We start from the raw sequence: 18418 nt of genomic DNA on the forward strand, positions 1-18418 counted from the left end.
GCTTTCTTTTGGTGGTATTTGATCACCGCAAGGTTTTTTCTTTTTTGCTAAAAAAATAAAAAAAAGACGGAAAAGTTTGAAAAAAAAAATGTTTTTTTTTGTTTATGTTATAACATTTTGTAAATAAATATGTTTTTTCCTGCACTGACGAGCACTGAAGAGGCCAGACCAATAGGCACTGATGAGAAGGTACTGATGGGATGGCATTGATGATGAGACACTAATATGCAGCACTGATGGGCACTGATAGGTAGCACTGATATGCAGCATTGGTGGGCACTGATAGGTGGCACTGATGGACACTAATAGGAGGCAATGATGGTCACTGATAGGCAGCACTGATGGGCACTGATAGGCGGCACTGATTGTCACTGATAGGTGGCACTGATGGGCAATAATGGGCACTGGTGGGCAGCACTGATATATGGCAATGATGGGCACTGGTGGGCAGCACTGATAGATGGCAATGATGGGCAGCACTGATGGTGAGGGCACTGACAGGCTCCCTGAACACTTATTGGCATCCCTGGTGGCATGGGTGGGCATCCCTGCTGGCCATGGGTGGGCATCCCTGATGGCCATGGGTGGGCAATCCCTGGTGGCTCTAGTGGCATCCCCCAAGGGTCTGCACTGGTAATAAATGATCTGATTACCAGCACAGACCCCCCTGTCAGGAGAGCCGTGGATCAGCTCTTCTCTACTCACACATGTCAGGCGCGAACTAAGGAAAGCCGATCAACGGCACTTCCTATTTACTATGTGACCAGCTGTGATTGGACGCAACTGGTCACATGTTAAAGAGCCTACGTCATAGGTTCTTTACCGGGATCAGAGATGCGGCGTGTCAGAGTGACACACCGCACCACCGATCGCCGATCTGCGCGCCCCCGGGGCTGTGCAGAGTGGCCTATCCCGCTGGACATCATATGCCACCCAGTCAGGATAGAGCAACCACTTTGCAGCCGTCATTTTGTTATATGAAGGGCAGGAAGTGGTTAATACAAAAAAAAATGCTTGCATGTCGGCAGAAAGTTTTTAGGTATAATGGGACGTTTAAGATGCAAACAGTACAAAACATATCCAAATAATTCAAAGATACATTATTGAGATATAAAGCATTTATTAAAATCCATCAACATGTTTATCCATCAACATCCATCAACAATTGTTTATACTGATATTTCTAATGCAGGGGCATCACCCCTATCATCTCTTCATGCAGTCATCCTATAATTAGGATAAATAAGTGGTATAAATATGCAAAAAGAAGCTTAGAGCTTCAACATCCTGGCAGGAAAATTGAAAAATAGAAAAATATGCTTTAAATCTATAATTTTAATCCTATAACATTAGAAAAAAACGAAATAATCGTGTGCTACCCTAAAAAAAAACCTTGTAAAATGAATACATATTAGCTGCCGCTACCAACTAAAAGTGTTCCCACATCTACAGGATAAAAGTATAGGTAAAATGTGATAGTGCTGCTAAAAAATGGATATAATGTGGGACAGTGCTAAACATAGGATGAACATACCATGTATTAAAAAAAAATAATAAGAAGAAATATATATATATTGATAGTGATAACTAATGTGCAATACAAAACAATGAACATCCAACAAAGTGAAAAAATAGTGTAGAGACTCCGTCTCTGATTAAATAAAGTGCAAGTGAACCAAATATGTCTTGAAGTGCTGACAAGAAAAAGAAAAAAAACACTCCAGTGTTTTAGTGCAAATGTGCAATAAAAAAGTCCAAAAACAATTCCTATAGAGAGTGCAGTTTGTGAATCATTCCATGTCTATCCACTCTTTGAATTAGTGCTGCAATCACCAGGTAAAATGTGTCTGCTCACCTCCAAGATGAATGCACTAGGGGTCTAAGGCAAATAAAAGATAAATACACACTGCCGTCTACTCTCTAGATCACTCCATAATATCAGATGTTGTTCCAAATGAACATATGTAAGGATAAAAAAGAGAATCTTCAATAGTGCAGTAGTCACAAGCATATGAAGCGATACAGCAAATCCCGGCTTCAATTATTAAACTCACATTTATTAGAGTAAAAACAGCTTAAAATTGACAAATCCAAGATGATCACATATAACGTCAAACCTGCCCACCGCTTGGTACCTCTACGCGTTAAGTCATATCCATCATGGTTTCTACTGGAGGAAGAAGTAGAAGCCGTGATGGAATGACCAGGTCGTTTTTAGTGATTCGGCACTGCGTTACTTTAATGGGAAAATTGAGTGGTCGTGCAAAGCTGTACCGAAATAAAATTGATGTCCTTTCTTTTGGTGGTATTTGATCACCTGTGCGATTTTTATTTTTTGCGCTATAAACAAGAAAAGAGTGACATTTCTGGGAAAAAACAATATTTACCACATTCTGCTATATAACATTCCCAAAAAAAAAAAATTAAAAATCAAATTTTTTCATCCTTTTAGGCCAATTTGTATTCTGCCACATATTTTTGGTAAAAAAAATCGCAATAAGCGTATTTTGATTGGTTTGCACAAAAGTTATTGCGTCCACAAACTAGGGGAAAGATTTGTTGGGGATATGCGATTTTTAGTGGGACTGCAGCATTGCGGCGGACAGATCAGACCCCAAACTGAAATTTTTGACACTTTTGGGGGGACCAGTGACATTACTACAGTAATCAATGCTAAAAATATGCACTGTTACTGTAATAATGACACTGGCAGGAAAGGGGTTAAACTAGTGGGTGATCAAAGGGTTAAATGTTAGCCTAGAGTTTACTAACTGTGGGGGGAGGGGCTTGTGAAATGACCATAGAGACCTGCGATCCTATACAGAAGGGTCACAGGCGCTCTGTGATCATTTCAGAGAGAAGAACGGTCAACTGTGTTTACAACAGCTGACTGTTCCTCTCTCTAACCGGGGAGCGTTCGCGGGTGGCCAGCGGCAATCGGTGCCAGCAGCTCCGTGCATCGACATCCCCACTGCCTAGTGGGGGCGAGAGCGCACCACCCAGCACAACACGTGCAACCAGCGTAATACTATGCCGGTTCACGCAGCTGAGCCAATCTGCCGCAGTAAAACTGTGGCGGGCGGGTGGTCGCAAGAGGTTAATCTAATAAATGTGAGTTTAATATTTGAAGCTGGGATTTGCTGTATTGCTTCATATACTTGTGGGTACTGCACCATTGAAGATTCTCTTTTTTATCCTTATATGTGTTTATTTGGAACAACATCATCTGATATTGTGGAGTGATCTAGCGGACGGCAGTGTGTATCTATCTTTATTTGCCTTAGACCCCTAGTGGGTCATTGTGGAGGTGAGCAGACACTTCACCTGGTGATTGCAGCACTAATTCAAAGAGTGGAAACACATGGAATGATTCACAAATTGCACTCTCTAAAGGAATTGTTTTTGGACTTTTTTATTGCTTATTTGCACTTTGGAGTGTTTTTTTATTTTTCTTGTCAGCACTTCAAGACATATTTACTTCACTTGCACTTTATTTAATCAGAGACGGAGTCTCTACACTATTGTTGCACTTTATTGGATGTTCATTGTTTTGTATTGCACATTAGTTATTACTATCAATATATATATTTCTTGTTATTATTTTTTTTTATTATTACATGGTATGTTCATCCTATGTTTAGCACTGTCCCACATTATATCCCTTTTTTAGCAGCACTATCACATTTTACCTATACTTTAGTCCTATAACATTATAACTATTTTACATATAAAAACCACCATAAACTCCCTTTGAGTTTGAATTAAATCTCCTACAACTAATTATGTATATATATATATATATATATATATATATAAAGGCAAAAATTGACCAGCGCTATGGAGTGTGCGGTGAAGCGTGAAGGAGTAACAGGTGTAAGCGGCCAACAACCAAACCCCAAAAGGGGTCAAGAAATTAGTGGAGTGCAAAGAAAGGTTGTAAACGGCGCTACCTGGTGCAAATAAATATTTAGATAAAAATAAAGTGCAATCTCTTGTAATCCATATTAAAATGAGGGGGTGTGTCCCATAAAACCAAAAGAATAAAGATTTATATACACTGTGTATCAAGTGATTATAAATAAAATAACCTGGTATGTGATGGATAAAACCCAGAAAGTGCTAAAGTGCAATAAATGAATAGCATAGACAGTGTTTTTATTGTGATATACAAATAATAAAATCATCAACTGTGAGAAAAAAACAAAAATATTGGTGAGTACCTTCCGGTTTGAGACTCTACCGCCGTGGAACGCGGAAGCTTCCCGGCGATTGCAACTGATGCGAGGCAGCTACCACGGCTCCATACAGTGAGTGGATGCTACGTTCTTTTTACTGCAGTTTATGATTGTATACTTCACGAGGCTCCCCCTTTCTTCTTCTCCCCATATGGATATTCGCCAATTGGTGCTTGGCTGATTGTGGAGAGGGGACCTGTGAGGATCCATCTTGCCTGAACATTTGCTTAGGGCAGGTTGTATATACAGCGCGACACCTAGTGGTCACACAGGTGATTGCAGCTGGTTTTCTTTCTGTTGGTTTATTTTTACAAGGGATAAATCCCTGACTTCACCTTTTTTCACTTAAATGGTTTTTACTGGCATGCTGCACCCTTGACAGTAGCATTGCCAGAAGTACTCACCAATATTTTTGTTTTTTTCTCACAGTTGATGATTTTATTATTTGTATATCACAATAAAAACACTGTCTATGCTATTCATTTATTGCACTTTAGCACTTTCTGGGTTTTATCCATCACATACCAGGTTATTTTATTTATAATCACTTGATACACAGTGTATATAAATCTTTATTCTTTTGGTGTTATGGGACACACCCCCTCATTTTAATATGGATTATAAGAGATTGCACTTTATTTTTATCTAAATATTTATTTGCACCAGGTAGCGCCGTTTACAACCTTTCTTTGCACTCCACTAATACCTTGCAATACATGTTTAAGCTGGCCAACTGCATCAAGGTGGCTGGCCAGTCCCTACTCTGCTCTGCAAAATGCAAATGCTTCAGTGGATATAGTGCTAATACGAGCCAGATAGCCAGACAGAAGCTGTAGGAGAGCTACACGTACATGTCTAGTCACTAACCTGAACTGTGCAAAAAAATAAAATAAATAAGATATACCTGTGCTTGAATCCCAATAGCTTATACATACAGTATATATAATCCATCAGGAACTTAAGGGGTGTTAACAATTAAAATTCTAAATGGACCCTCTGCACATTGCTATACACCCTTTCTAGCAAACTTTAAACAAGAACAGGGGTTTTTAGTTTGCATATATTGCGGTTCATGTTTAAGCTGGCCAACTGCATCAAAGTAATCGCTCCCCAGCACACAGGAAAAAATTTTTGGTCATAGATCTTCCAAAAGTGGGTATCACTGCAATTAAGGCATGCAGCAGAAAGCATTTGAAAATGATTTCCTCCACGGCCTGTGGAAGGATATCAATTACTCATCAAGTGTTCATTTCTGTGATTGTTAACTTATTTATTTGTTTATTTATTTATTTATTTTGCTTTACAATTTATGCCCATGTTAGATGAAAGAGACCCTTTCCTCATACTATTAAATCCATTGATATTTTTCCCATATGCTAATATGTGAAATTATCTTGTTTTGTGCATTCAATTTCCCTGTAATTATTGGTGCAATTATTGCTCCTAATATGATAGTGAAAAGATCTGAGATCATCTTGGGTGTGACATCAGCATTCCCTAAAAGGCTTAGCGCTGTAACTACATAACTATAAGTGAGGACAAGATTAATACACCCAGAAGTGGGACAACATAGCATCCAAAGATGTCATCAGACAAGTGTATGGAACCATGACCTTGGTATCTTTTATCTATCAGGATAAAAACAATAATTACAATGTATAGTGTATGTGTCTTAATAAAGAGGTAATGTGAATGAAATGTGTATGTGTATGGCCAATTTAACTGAGTAACCTCTCATTTATCTTCAGCTCACAACCAGCAGAGCACCGAAAAATGCCAGCAGTGACAGCTACTCCACTCTACACATTACAATCAGTTCTGCAATTTAACATCTTTATACACTAATGACTCTGCTCTAACTGGCACTTTTTACTGTTTAACTACTATATGGGTGCACAGGTAACAGGTTTTCTGATCTTTCTTGAAAACCTAATGTTTGCTAACAAGTAGCTATATGGGCTCATGCTGTCTGCCTACAAAGGGGGGGGGGGGGGGGTTGGTATGAGCAGAGGCTGACACAGACATAAATTGACACTTCCAGATAGTGGTCACATTCCTGAAAAAGTTACAATGGTCACAACATGGTAAAAATTCTTATTGAAAGTCGATAGGGAAACATGAAAGCGCTGAAAAGTTTATCAATTTTTTTTTTTTTTAATTATTTTTTATTAAGGAATTAAATCAAACAAAATAAAACACGTGGCATTTCAATGTAACAAGTACATGGCAGTACAACAAGTACATGGCAATCATCAAAGTCATTTACACGCAACAAGAAATGGTTAAACTTCAATCATTAAACTTCAATCTTTGGACCAAAAGTCCCAATACTTAGTGAATTTTTGTAGCTGCGAATTATTAATGGCTAGAGATTTTTCAAACTGATAGTTAGTACGTAACAGTGAGATCATTTCAGATATGTTAGGCACATCTGTGGATTTCCACCTCCTCAAAATTAGGGTTCTCGTGGCTAACAGGACATGTGAGGTCAAAGTTTATCAATTTAATAGGTGAGATCTGGTGACAGGTCCTCTTTAATTTCATGAGACTCAACATTTAATGATCATTTACAAATCTCCTGCAGTAACATGGTCTGGGGGTTTTTTTTTTAACTGTAAGATTTTATTGTATCAAAATGTATCATCTTTGTGTTATCATGACAAAGTTGCCAAGAAAATTGTCCACCAATTGAAAAGTAATCCGAATAAAGACAGATTTTACAAAATATAATCGAAAAAAGCACCTCTGATTAAAATCATTTTAATTTCCATACTTCTGTGCATATGAAAGTTTTGCTTTATTGTAGATAAAGCTTACCATTTAGATTTAAACTGAAGCAATCCAGTATAATTAGTTTTTAGCATGTTAATAGCGATTTTTCCCACCTAATTTTTCAAGACATTTCACTAGTAATTAGAAAAATGTTAAACTATTGTTCCAAGGATTACAGTGGTTATATTGATGCTGTAGGCTAACATGTTTTCAAAGAAAGAACAGAGCACCATGGGTATTTAGTAAAACCACAGAAACACATTTATTGATTTTTAAAAAGAATCAGTCATCAATTAGATTCAGTTAAGCACTGTGCTACATAAAAGCAATTCTAATTATGGACCCTGACATAGTCATACACAATCAATCCTTTTTATTGTTTGGTATATCTTCTCTATCCAGCATGTTGTTTTACCTAACAGCTAAACGCTCAGGACTTAATTCTTTAAAACCCTAGCTATTTCATTAATAAAAGCAAACATGTGATCTAATTAATGTATCGAAGTAAATTGTGATTTTCTCAAGAACAAAAATCTTTAAATCACCTTTTAAATTTATAGCATATTAGAAATAAGTATACATTATGCAGAAAAATATGGTTTATTCCAATTTCATTAATCACATATAAAGGTGCAAATGTAGAAAACTATTTAAAATTTGTTTTTGTTTAATGTTCACTGTAATATTCATGTAGTGCCAGCATTTTTGTGATTTCCTTGCTTTTGCTCTATTTATAAAGTATTTCAAAGTTATTTTTATTCTGTTAATTTGACCACTTAAGGACCGAGCCTATTTTTGACACATTTTGTTTGCAAGTTAAAATCAGTATTTTTGCTAGCAAAGTACTTAGAACCCCCAAACATTATATATATATAAAATTACATTTCACTTCATTTAAAAAAACTAAACAGTAAACTTTGTATATTGCGAAAGATGATGTCACGTCGAGTAAATAGATACCCAACATGTTATGGTTTAAAATTGCGCACACCCGCTGAATGGCGACAAACTATGTTCAATAAAAATTTCCATAGGCGACGATTTTAAATTTTTTAACGGTTACCAGTTTAGCTCTTTTTTTTTTTTAATTATTGCTCATACCCTGGCGATCGCGACGATACCTCACATGTGTGGTTTGAACAGCAATTTAATTTGCGGGCGCAACTTCCGCATACATTTTTTTCGTGCGCAGGCTCACGGCGATGGGGGCGGCTAAATGTATTTTTTTTCCTATTTATTTTTTAATTTTACCACGGTTTTTTTTTTATCTTTTTTTAAATCTCATCACTTTTATTGCTGTCACAAGCAATGTAAACATCCCTTGTGACAGCAATAGGCAGTGGCAGGTACTCTTTATGGAGGGATCGGGGGTCTAAAAGACCCTAGACCCCTCCACTACACTTCCATGTATTCAAAACGCTGAAAACTGCATTTTTGAATATGCTCTCTTTTTAAATTTGGCACCTTTAGCAGCCGAGTAACCTGGATATGACGTCATGGACGCCGTCTCCGGGTTACGTCATCGGAGACCCGGTCAAAGCCAAATTTGGCTTTGATTGGGACTCCATCCAGCTGGCAGATGTGCCAGCTGGTTGCTTGAGTCTCCCATCTCACCAGGAGACCCGGGCAGATTCGCGGAAGGCGACGGGGGGGGGCGTCCCCTCCCACTCACTGGGGTAATGATCGAGTGGCTCCCGAGCCAGAAAGTAGACTGCCGGCTCTAAAAAAGGTTACCAGGATGATGCCTCTAGCTAGAGGCATCACCCCAGTACAACCACTTAAAGTCAGCCAATGTAGACCTACGTCAGTTTGCGTCAAGTGGTTAAAACAATGTAACTATTGCTAAAATTATGTTTATGAATGTAAAATGACATGATATTACCATTCAGCTTGTTAGATTTGCTTCTGAATATAAAATTTGGAATTGACTATTAATTTGAAAGTATTTTTTGTTATTGCATTGGAAGTGTATTACCATTTTAGACACCAGAGCACCACTTGAAGAAAGAACCATTTGATAGATGACAATTTGATGAGAAAGCAATATACATCACAAGGATAAGGGTATCTTCACAAAAATGTTTTTACTTAAATCTACCTTTTATAAAAATTCCTGCGGTCATTCACTAATTACAAAATGTAAAATCAACGTTATTGTTCAGCACATGTACAAACACACACACACACTCCATCTAGTATCCTACCTCTAACATGTTTCAAATAGTTTAATAACATCTCTCTTTTGTTGAGAAAATTGTCATTATACCTAAATATCACCCTCCCCCCTCTACCGCATTAAAGCCAACATGTTTATTATAAATATTTACAGTATCTCACAAAAGTGAGTACAACCCTCACATTTTTGTAAATATTTTATCATGTGACAACACTGAAGAAATTACACTTTACTACAATGTAAAGTAGTGAGTATACAGCTTGTATAACAGTGTAAATTTGCTATACCCTCAAAATAACTCAACAGACAGCCATTAATGTCTAAACCACTGGCAACAAAAATGAGTACACCCCTAATGAACATGTACAAATTGGGCCCAAAGTGTCAATATATTGTGTGGCCACGATTATTTTCCAGCACTGCCTTAACCCTCTAGGGCATGGAGTTCACCAGAGCTTCACAGGTTGCCACTGGAGTCCTCTTCCACTCCTCCATGATGACATCACGGAGCTGGTGGATATTAGAGACCTTGTGCTCCTCCACCTTCCATTTGGGGATGCCCCACAGATGCTCAATAGGGTTTAGGTCTGGAGACATGCTTGGCCAGTCCATCACCTTTACCCTCAACTTCTTTAGCAAAGCAGTGGTTGTCTTGGAGGTGTGTTTGGGGTGGTTATCATGTTGAAATATTCCCCTGCGGCCAGTCTCTGAAGGGAGGGGATCATGCTCTGCTTCAGAATGTCACAGTACATGCTGGCATTCATGATTCCCTCAATATACTGTAGCTCCCCAGTGCCAACAGCACTCATGCAGCCCCAGACCATGACACTCCCACCACCATGCTTGACTGTAGGCAAGACACACTTGTCTTTGTACTCCTCACCTGGTTGCCGCCACACACGCTTGACACCATCTGAACCAAATACGTTTATCTTGGTCTCATCAGACCACAGGAAATGGTTCCAGTAATCCATGTCCTTAGTCTGCTTGTCTTCAGTAAACTGTTTGTGGGCTTTCTTGTGCATCATCTTTAGAAGAGGCTTCCTTCTGGGACGACAACCATGCAGACCAATTTGATGCAGTGTGCGGGGTATGGTCTGAGCACTGACAGGCTGACCCCCCACCCCTTCAACCTTTGCAGCAATGCTAGCAGCACTCATATGTCTATTTACCAAAGAAAGCCTCTGGATATTACGCTGAGCACCTGCACTCAACTTCTTTGGTCGAACATGGTGAGGCCTGTTCTAAATGAAACCTGTTCTGGTAAACCACTGCACCATAGCCACAATGCTGCAGCTCAGTGTCAGGGTCTTGACAATCTTTTTATAGCCTAGGCCATCTTTATGTAGAGCAACGTTTTTTTTTCAGATCCTCAGAGAGTTCTTGGCCATGATGTGCCATGTTGAACGTCCAGTGACCGATATGAGAGAGTGAGAGCGATAACACCAAATTTAGCACACCTGCTCCCCATTCACACCTGAGACCTTGTAACACTAACACGTCAAATGAAACCGAGGAGGGAAAATTGCTAATTGGGTTCAATTTGGACATTTTTACTTTGAGGTGTACTCACTTTTGTTGCCAGGGGTTTAGACATTAATGGCTATGTGTTGAGTTATTTTGATTAAATTTACACTGTTATACAAGCTGTACATTCACTACTTTACATTGTAGCAAAGTATCATTGTCTACATGTCACATGAAAATATATAATAAAATATTTACAAAAATGTGAGGGGTGTACTAACTTTTGTGAGATACTGTAAATAAAAAAAAAACTTCACGATCTATTTACTGTACAGTGTGAACTTAATTTAATTTAACTGTATTTAATGCTGAAATAAAGAATGGAAGAGGAGGGGGAAGAGAGGTTTGGAGGGAAGTGATAGAATGAGGGATTTGGGGAGAAGGTTTGGGGGGGGAGAAGGAAGAGAAAGGAAATAATGGTGAGGAGAAGAGGGGAAAGAAGGCAGAGAGAGAGGAAAGGGAATAGGGAAGGTGGGGGGAAGTAACACGTGGGGAGGGAAAAGGGAAGAGAGGGGAGGGGATGGGAGGGGGAAGGAGAAAGAAGTAAATAAAAGAGGCCAAAAGCCACCCTCATTCATAATAGGGCAAAACATGCCATTCATATTTTTACTCCTTTTGGTATCCTGGTTTCCATAATTTTATGATATAAAAAAAATATCATGAAAAATTTATATAATCGGTATTTACCAGTCCTCCACAGAAATGAGGCCTTTTAGAGTAGAGTCTTAGATAGGGGAGAACATTTTATAGTGAGAAAGGCTCCAACTCCGGCTCAGCAATTACCACTGAGTATATTTTAAAAGAAGCAACAATCAACCACTTGGTTGCATACTACAGGACTATATGGAAGTGTAATATGTTCCAGTTGCAGGCTTTTGGGGGACAGCAAGGTTGTAATGACCTACACTACTAATGAATAATCTGAGATCAAACAACTTCTAAACTGCAGTAGTTATATATGTGTTATATATGTGTTGAATTGCAACATAGGGTATGTGGGTAAAACAAGTAGGTGATAAGATAAAGAATCAAGTGTATGATATTATATTTGATAAAAAAATATAATGGGCAATAGAGGTAGGCCGAACTACCCCGGTTCGGTTTGTGCCAGAAATTTAGAACATCGCAAAAGTCCAGAGCCGAACAATGAACCCCATTGAAGCCTATGAGACCAGAACTGGAAAAATCATTTTGAAAGCTTATATGCAAGTTATTGGGCATTCAAAGGGTATTGGGGTACTGAATTTGGGGACATGTATCAATGAAAAAAATGTGTAAAAAACATAATTTATAAATGAGAAGTGATTTACTGATGCCTAAAGTGAAACATTAAAAATGAAAAATTCCTTTAAATATAGTGCCTTGGGGGTCTCCTTAGTCTGCCTGTAGAGTGGTGCATCTGCACGGTGTATAGAACCTGCTTCAGAAAAAATGACATGTATAAAGCCAAAAAATTTACATTTTCTCAGAAAGCTTTCTTTATTTTATAAACAACGGCTTTGGAAGTGAGTCTGTATGATGAGGCCACAATTTAGTGCACTTGCAACAAGATTGGAGATTTTTTTAGATAAATTCTGGTGTCTGTTTTGCAGACTTTGGATAGGAGTAACAGGTGTGGAAAAATTGGGCTTGGGTGTTGGTAGTGCCTTCACACTGTAACCCTATAGATGTACTCTTGATGAAAGCAAGAATTGGCATTGCTGTAAAAAAATTAAATTACATGAACCTGTCAAACAGGTGCAGAAAAATTGCTCCTTGGGTGTTATTTGAGCCCATGAAACCTATACCAAAAAAATGAATTCCAGATAAAATTAAAACCCACAAAGCTAGGTAGTGTAGACAGTCTTGACAGTCTTGTAAAAAAATTAAATTACATGAACCTGTCAAACAGGTGCAGAAAAATTGCTCCTTGGGTGTTATTTGAGCCCATGAAACCTATACCAAAAAAATGAATTCCAGATAAAATTAAAACCCACAAAGCTAGGTAGTGTAGACAGTCTTGCAGAGATTTCAGATCCAGAAAACACCTAATGAGTGACATCAGCATCACTGGCTTGTTAGCTGCTGCTAATCCAGAACTGATTCATTTTGATAAATGTTAGCTGGTCAACAGAGTCTGTAGACAGACGTGCTCTTTTATCTTTCATAAAACCTCCAGGACCACTAATGCCCCTTCCTAAAGCACACTGGATGCATGGCAGTCTAGCAGCTTAATTGAATACTGGGTGAGTTCTGGCCAGTGGTCTATTTTCATGACCCAGTAACCCAGTAGATTGTGAACTGGAAAGCTCTTCATGTCTGTTTTCACCATTAGATAATTTCCCGCCATATGATGCTGATGCTGCCAATGGGATGTGGAAGCTGACAGCCCTGGGTGCAAAGGACTAAACATTTTTTTTAAATGCATCACTGAGGTGGCCCCCTTCTCCTCCACTTCTCTCTTGACCAACAGAAGCCTTAAACTGGCTTTTCCATGAGACTATAACCTAGAAGAGTGTGGAAAGGCATTACATAAGCTCATCTTTAAGGTCTCCTGAAGATATTTCATCCTGCGCTTCCTCTGTTGGGAAAGGATGAGTTACGAGACTTTCCTCTTGTAACAGTGGTCAAATAGAGTAGCCAACCAATAATGATCCTTCTCCTCGATGTAATGAATTCTCGAGGTCCTTTCACAGGCTTTAAAGTATAAGGGAGGCCATGCACTGCAAGTTTGCAGAGGCATGAGAAGCAGACACTTCGGGGTCACTGAGGATTACAGTATCTGGAACTGCCTCCTCTCAGCCACATACTACTCCTAAGTGTTCTGGGGGGGGGGGGGGGACCACCACCAAAGGTTTGATGTATGTCTTCCTTTACTTAAATGACTCCAAAACTGCCAGAATCCTCCTCCTTCTTCACCTCTTGCATGTTGTGTGGCGTGGTAAGAATGGTGTCTGCATAAAGCGGGCCTTGAGAGGAAAGGAAGTCCTCCTCTTCCTCCTGCTGCTCTGCCTCGAGAGCCATGTCCATAATGCCATGCAGAGTCTGCTCAAGCAAATGGTGACAGTAGAGGGCATGCATCCTTTATCAGCAGCCATTGGCGTGGGAAAAAAAGCCTAGCTATTCTGAGCCTGTCGTTGTGCCATACTCATGCAGGTACCCATTAATGGCCCGCTGCTGCATGTGCAGCTTTGCCAAAGTTGAGTTCCACTTGGTAGGCATGTCACAAATCAGGCAGGTGGAATTCCCACTGAATTTCAGCCAAACGAACGCTGGCTGTGTATGACCGCCTGAAATAGTTACAGACTCTTCTGGCCTACTTTAGCAGATCTTCCAACCCTGCGTACCTGTTTAAGAAATGCTGCACCACCAAATGGAAAAAATGTGCCAGGCTTGGCACATGTGTCAAATTTTCTTGTCGAAGGGCAGACAGGAGGCTAGTAGGCCATTATCACTCACCACCATTCCTGGTTCAAGCTGGCATGGCATTAACCACCTCTGGGCCTGCCCCCCGCAGAGCTGAAAAAAATCTCTGCTTGTCATCTTTAGCCTGAATAGCCCCTAAAAACTTAGAGGGTACCAGTGGTTCATAGGACAATTCAGCAAAGATGGGCATGGAGGAGGAGGGGTGGAGCTGACAAATCTCACATAATCACCACTAGCTGTATGGAGACATGGCAGCAAAACCAGCTCCAGCATAAAGCCCTATCCTGCATCCTTCTGAGTTGCAAGCAGAGTTACCCAGTGTGCTGTGAATAAAATATATCATCCCTGACCTTGCTTGCTGGACCACGTCTCAACAGTAACGTGGACCTTGCAGTTGACTGCCTTGCCCAATAATGCCACAACATTGCCTTCCACGTGATGGTAGAGAGCTGGAATGGCCTTATGTGCAAAGAAATAGTAGCAGGGAACTTGGTATTGTGGTGCAGCACATTCTGCAAATTCAAAGAAGGGGGCTGAATCCACCAGCAGCTTTGACAAACTGGGCATGTGAGTAGCAGTGTCTGTATCTTTTTTTACACTGCAGCAGTTGGGGCATAGAAATACAGCTAAAGTCTACAGCTGGGGGTGTACTGCTGGTATATGTGCTGCAAAGACCTGTGACACCCTTTACTATACCATCATCCCTGTCAGTGGAGGCTGCTGAGAGGTCATGAGTAGGGATGATCGAACTTTTGAAAAGTTCGGTTCGACCAGAACACCCGAACTTCACGAAAGTTCGGCCCGGATTTCAGAACCCCATTGAAATCAATGGGACCCGAACTTCTGTAATCAAAAAACACCATTTTTAAGCCCTAAAACCCAATAAATGCCCCTAAAAAGTGCCTAGGGTTCTGGGTCATGCCCCATTAACTATTAATCACACAAAAAAAAGTTCTTAAAAATTGTCATTTTTGATAAAAAAGCCAATTATTGAAAAATTAAAAAAAAAAAAAAAAAAAAGATTTTTTTGATTTTTACTTTGGATTTAGTATCTGGGGGGTCTAAAAGGTGTGCATGTGAAGTTTCAGCTCTGTAGCATGTCCAGAACCATGAAAAAAAAAAAGATAATTTTTCAGTAGAACAGGGATGTGGTTCGGGAGCCTCCTTTAACTTTAACACCTATATGATCTTTTTTTCTGGTTCTGGACATGCTACAGAGCTGAAACTTCACAGGTACACCTTTTAGACCCCCCAGACACAAAATCACACAAAAAAAGTTCTTAAAAATTGTCATTTTTGATAAAAAAGCCAATTATTGAAAAATTAAAAAAAAAAAAAAAAAAAGAGATTTTTTGATTTTTACTTTGGATTTAGTATCTGGGGGGTCTAAAAGGTGTGCATGTGAAGTTTCAGGTCTGTAGCATGTCCAGAACCAGAAAAAAAAAGATCGTTTGTATTAGAAAACTTTAAGCACAGGAATATGGCTTCTCTGCTGTAACACCTTGCCGGTTTAATAGCAGGCATTTTTTTGGGTTCTTTGCAGTCAGGAAAAACATCTGAACTTGTGTATAGTAGTACTGTGCACAAGTTCTGATGTTTTGCCTGCCTCCAAAATTCCCCAAAAAATGCCAGCAAAAACACACCTGGGCATTTTTTTTTTTGACGCTAGCGTTTTTTTTTGGCATTTTTTGGGGTTCTTTTGAGGCAGGCAAAACATCTGAACATGTGTATAGGGGGGATATATAGACATATATGTCTGAATATATACCCCTAGACATATATAGGTGTGATAGTAGCAGAAATAAATGCTTGCGCTAATGAAATCATTTACAGTAATATATTTCTGCTACTATCACACCTATATATGTCTAGGGGTATGTATTCAGACATATATGCCTATATATACACCCTATACACATGTTCAGATGTTTTGCCTGCCTCAAAAGAACCCCAAAAAATGCCAAAAAAAACGCTAGCGTCAAAAAAAAAATGCCCAGGTGTGTTTTTGCGGGCATTTTTTGGGGATTTTGGAGGCAGGCAAAACATCAGAACTTGTGCACAGTACCACTATACACAAGTTCAGATGTTTTTCCTGACTGCAAAGAACCCAAAAAAATGCCTGCTATTAAACCGGCAAGGTGTTACAGCAGAGAAGCCATATTCCTGTGCTTAAAGTTTTCTAATACAAACAATCTTTTTTTTTCTGGTTCTGGACATGCTACAGACCTGAAACTTCACATGCACACCTTTTAGACCGCCCAGATACTAAATCCAAAGTAAAAATCAAAAAATCTCTTTTTTTTTTTTTTTTTTTTTTAATTTTTCAATAATTGGCTTTTTTATCAAAAATGACAATTTTTAAGAACTTTTTTTGTGTGATTTTGTGTCTGGGGGGTCTAAAAGGTGTACCTGTGAAGTTTCAGCTCTGTAGCATGTCCAGAACCCCAAAAAAAGATCATATAAGTGTAAAAGAGGGGTCCCACCATCCCTGCTCTACTGAAAAATTATCTTTTTTTCTGGTTCTGGACATGCTACAGAGCTGAAACTTCACAGGTACACTTTTTAGACCCCCCAGACACTAAATCCAAAAAAAGTCATGCCTGCCTCCAAAAATGCCCGATAAATGCAAGAAAAAGCGCCGTAGAGAAGCCGTATTCCTGTTCTAATAAAAATTATAAGAAAATGCTAATTTTTGGGGGGTTCTGGACATGCTACAGAGCTGAAACTTCACATGTACACTTTTTAGACCCCCCAGATACTAAATCCAAAGTAAAAATCAAAAAATCTCTTTTTTTTTTTTTTTTTAAATTTTTCAATAATTGGCTTTTTTATCAAAAATGACAATTTTTAAGAACTTTTTTTTGTGTGATTTTGTGTCTGGGGGGTCTAAAAGGTGTACCTGTGAAGTTTCAGCTCTGTAGCATGTCCAGAACCATAAAAAAAAAGATCGTTTGTATTAGAAAACTTTAAGCACAGGAATATGGCTTCTCTGCTGTAACACCTTGCCGGTTTAATAGCAGGCATTTTTTTGGGTTCTTTGCAGTCAGGAAAAACATCTGAACTTGTGTATAGTGGTACTGTGCACAAGTTCTGATGTTTTGCCTGCCTCCAAAACCCCCCAAAAAATGCCAGCAAAAACACACCTGGGCATTTTTTTTTTGACGCTAGCGTTTTTTTTGGCATTTTTTGGGGTTCTTTTGAGGCAGGCAAAACATCTGAACTTGTGTATAGTGGTACTGTGCACAAGTTCTGATGTTTTGCCTGCCTCCAAAACCCCCCAAAAAATGCCAGCAAAAACACACCTGGGCATTTTTTTTTTGACACTAGCGTTTTTTTGGCATTTTTTGGGGTTCTTTTGAGGCAGGCAAAACATCTGAACATGTGTATAGGGGGTATATATAGGCATATATGTCTGAATATATACCCCTAGACATATATAGGTGTGATAGTAGCAGAAATATATTACTGTAAATGATTTCATTAGCGCAAGCATTTATTTCTGCTACTATCACACCTATATATGTCTAGGGGTATATATTCAGACATATATGTCTATATATACCCCCTATACACATATTCAGATGTCATGTCTGACATCAAACATGTCCTCAAAAAAGCACTGGCAGTGGCAGCCCCTGCAGCATTAAAAAATGCTTGCTGGTGAGAAGCCACATTCCTGTCCCGAAGCAGAGAAATGATCATTTCTCTATAGCGGTCACCCTGCTATGGAAGGGTTTTGTCACCCTGCCATAGCATTCACTGTCAGTTAACCCTACACTACACTACGGTCCCCTGACACTTAACACTTTCCCTACAGAAACTAAATTTTTGAAGCTAACTTAAGTGTAAAGGAGCACTCTAACTACACTAGATATCCCTTTCCTCACACTAAAAATAGCTAAATGACACTTTTAAAGTAAAATTAACAGAACTGCTTCCACTCTCTTCCATGTCCAGTATAACAATGCTGGGAATATGGCGGGGGCGATCTTATATACTGGGGGGCGTATTCACTAATGATTGGTCTAGGGACCCCCTAGTCACTCCAATCACATTCCTAGCATTCTCCTGCCCCCTCAATTGGCTTTTGCTAATGGTTCTGGTCCAATCACGGGCTTTTAAAGCCCATTTCCTGAAGCATTGCATTTTGGGCGGTTCTGGTTGCCGAATTCCGAACTTTTTGGGCAAAAAGTTCTAAATTCGGCCGAACCTCGAACACCCAATGTTCGGGCCGAACCGATGGTGGACCCGAACCGTTCGATCATCCCTAGTCATGAGATACTGTATAGCAGGGGTAGACCTT

The sequence above is a fragment of the Pelophylax lessonae genome (assembly GCF_965119305.1).
Source record: "Pelophylax lessonae genome assembly, chromosome: 2".
Lineage (NCBI taxonomy): Eukaryota > Metazoa > Chordata > Amphibia > Anura > Ranidae > Pelophylax > Pelophylax lessonae.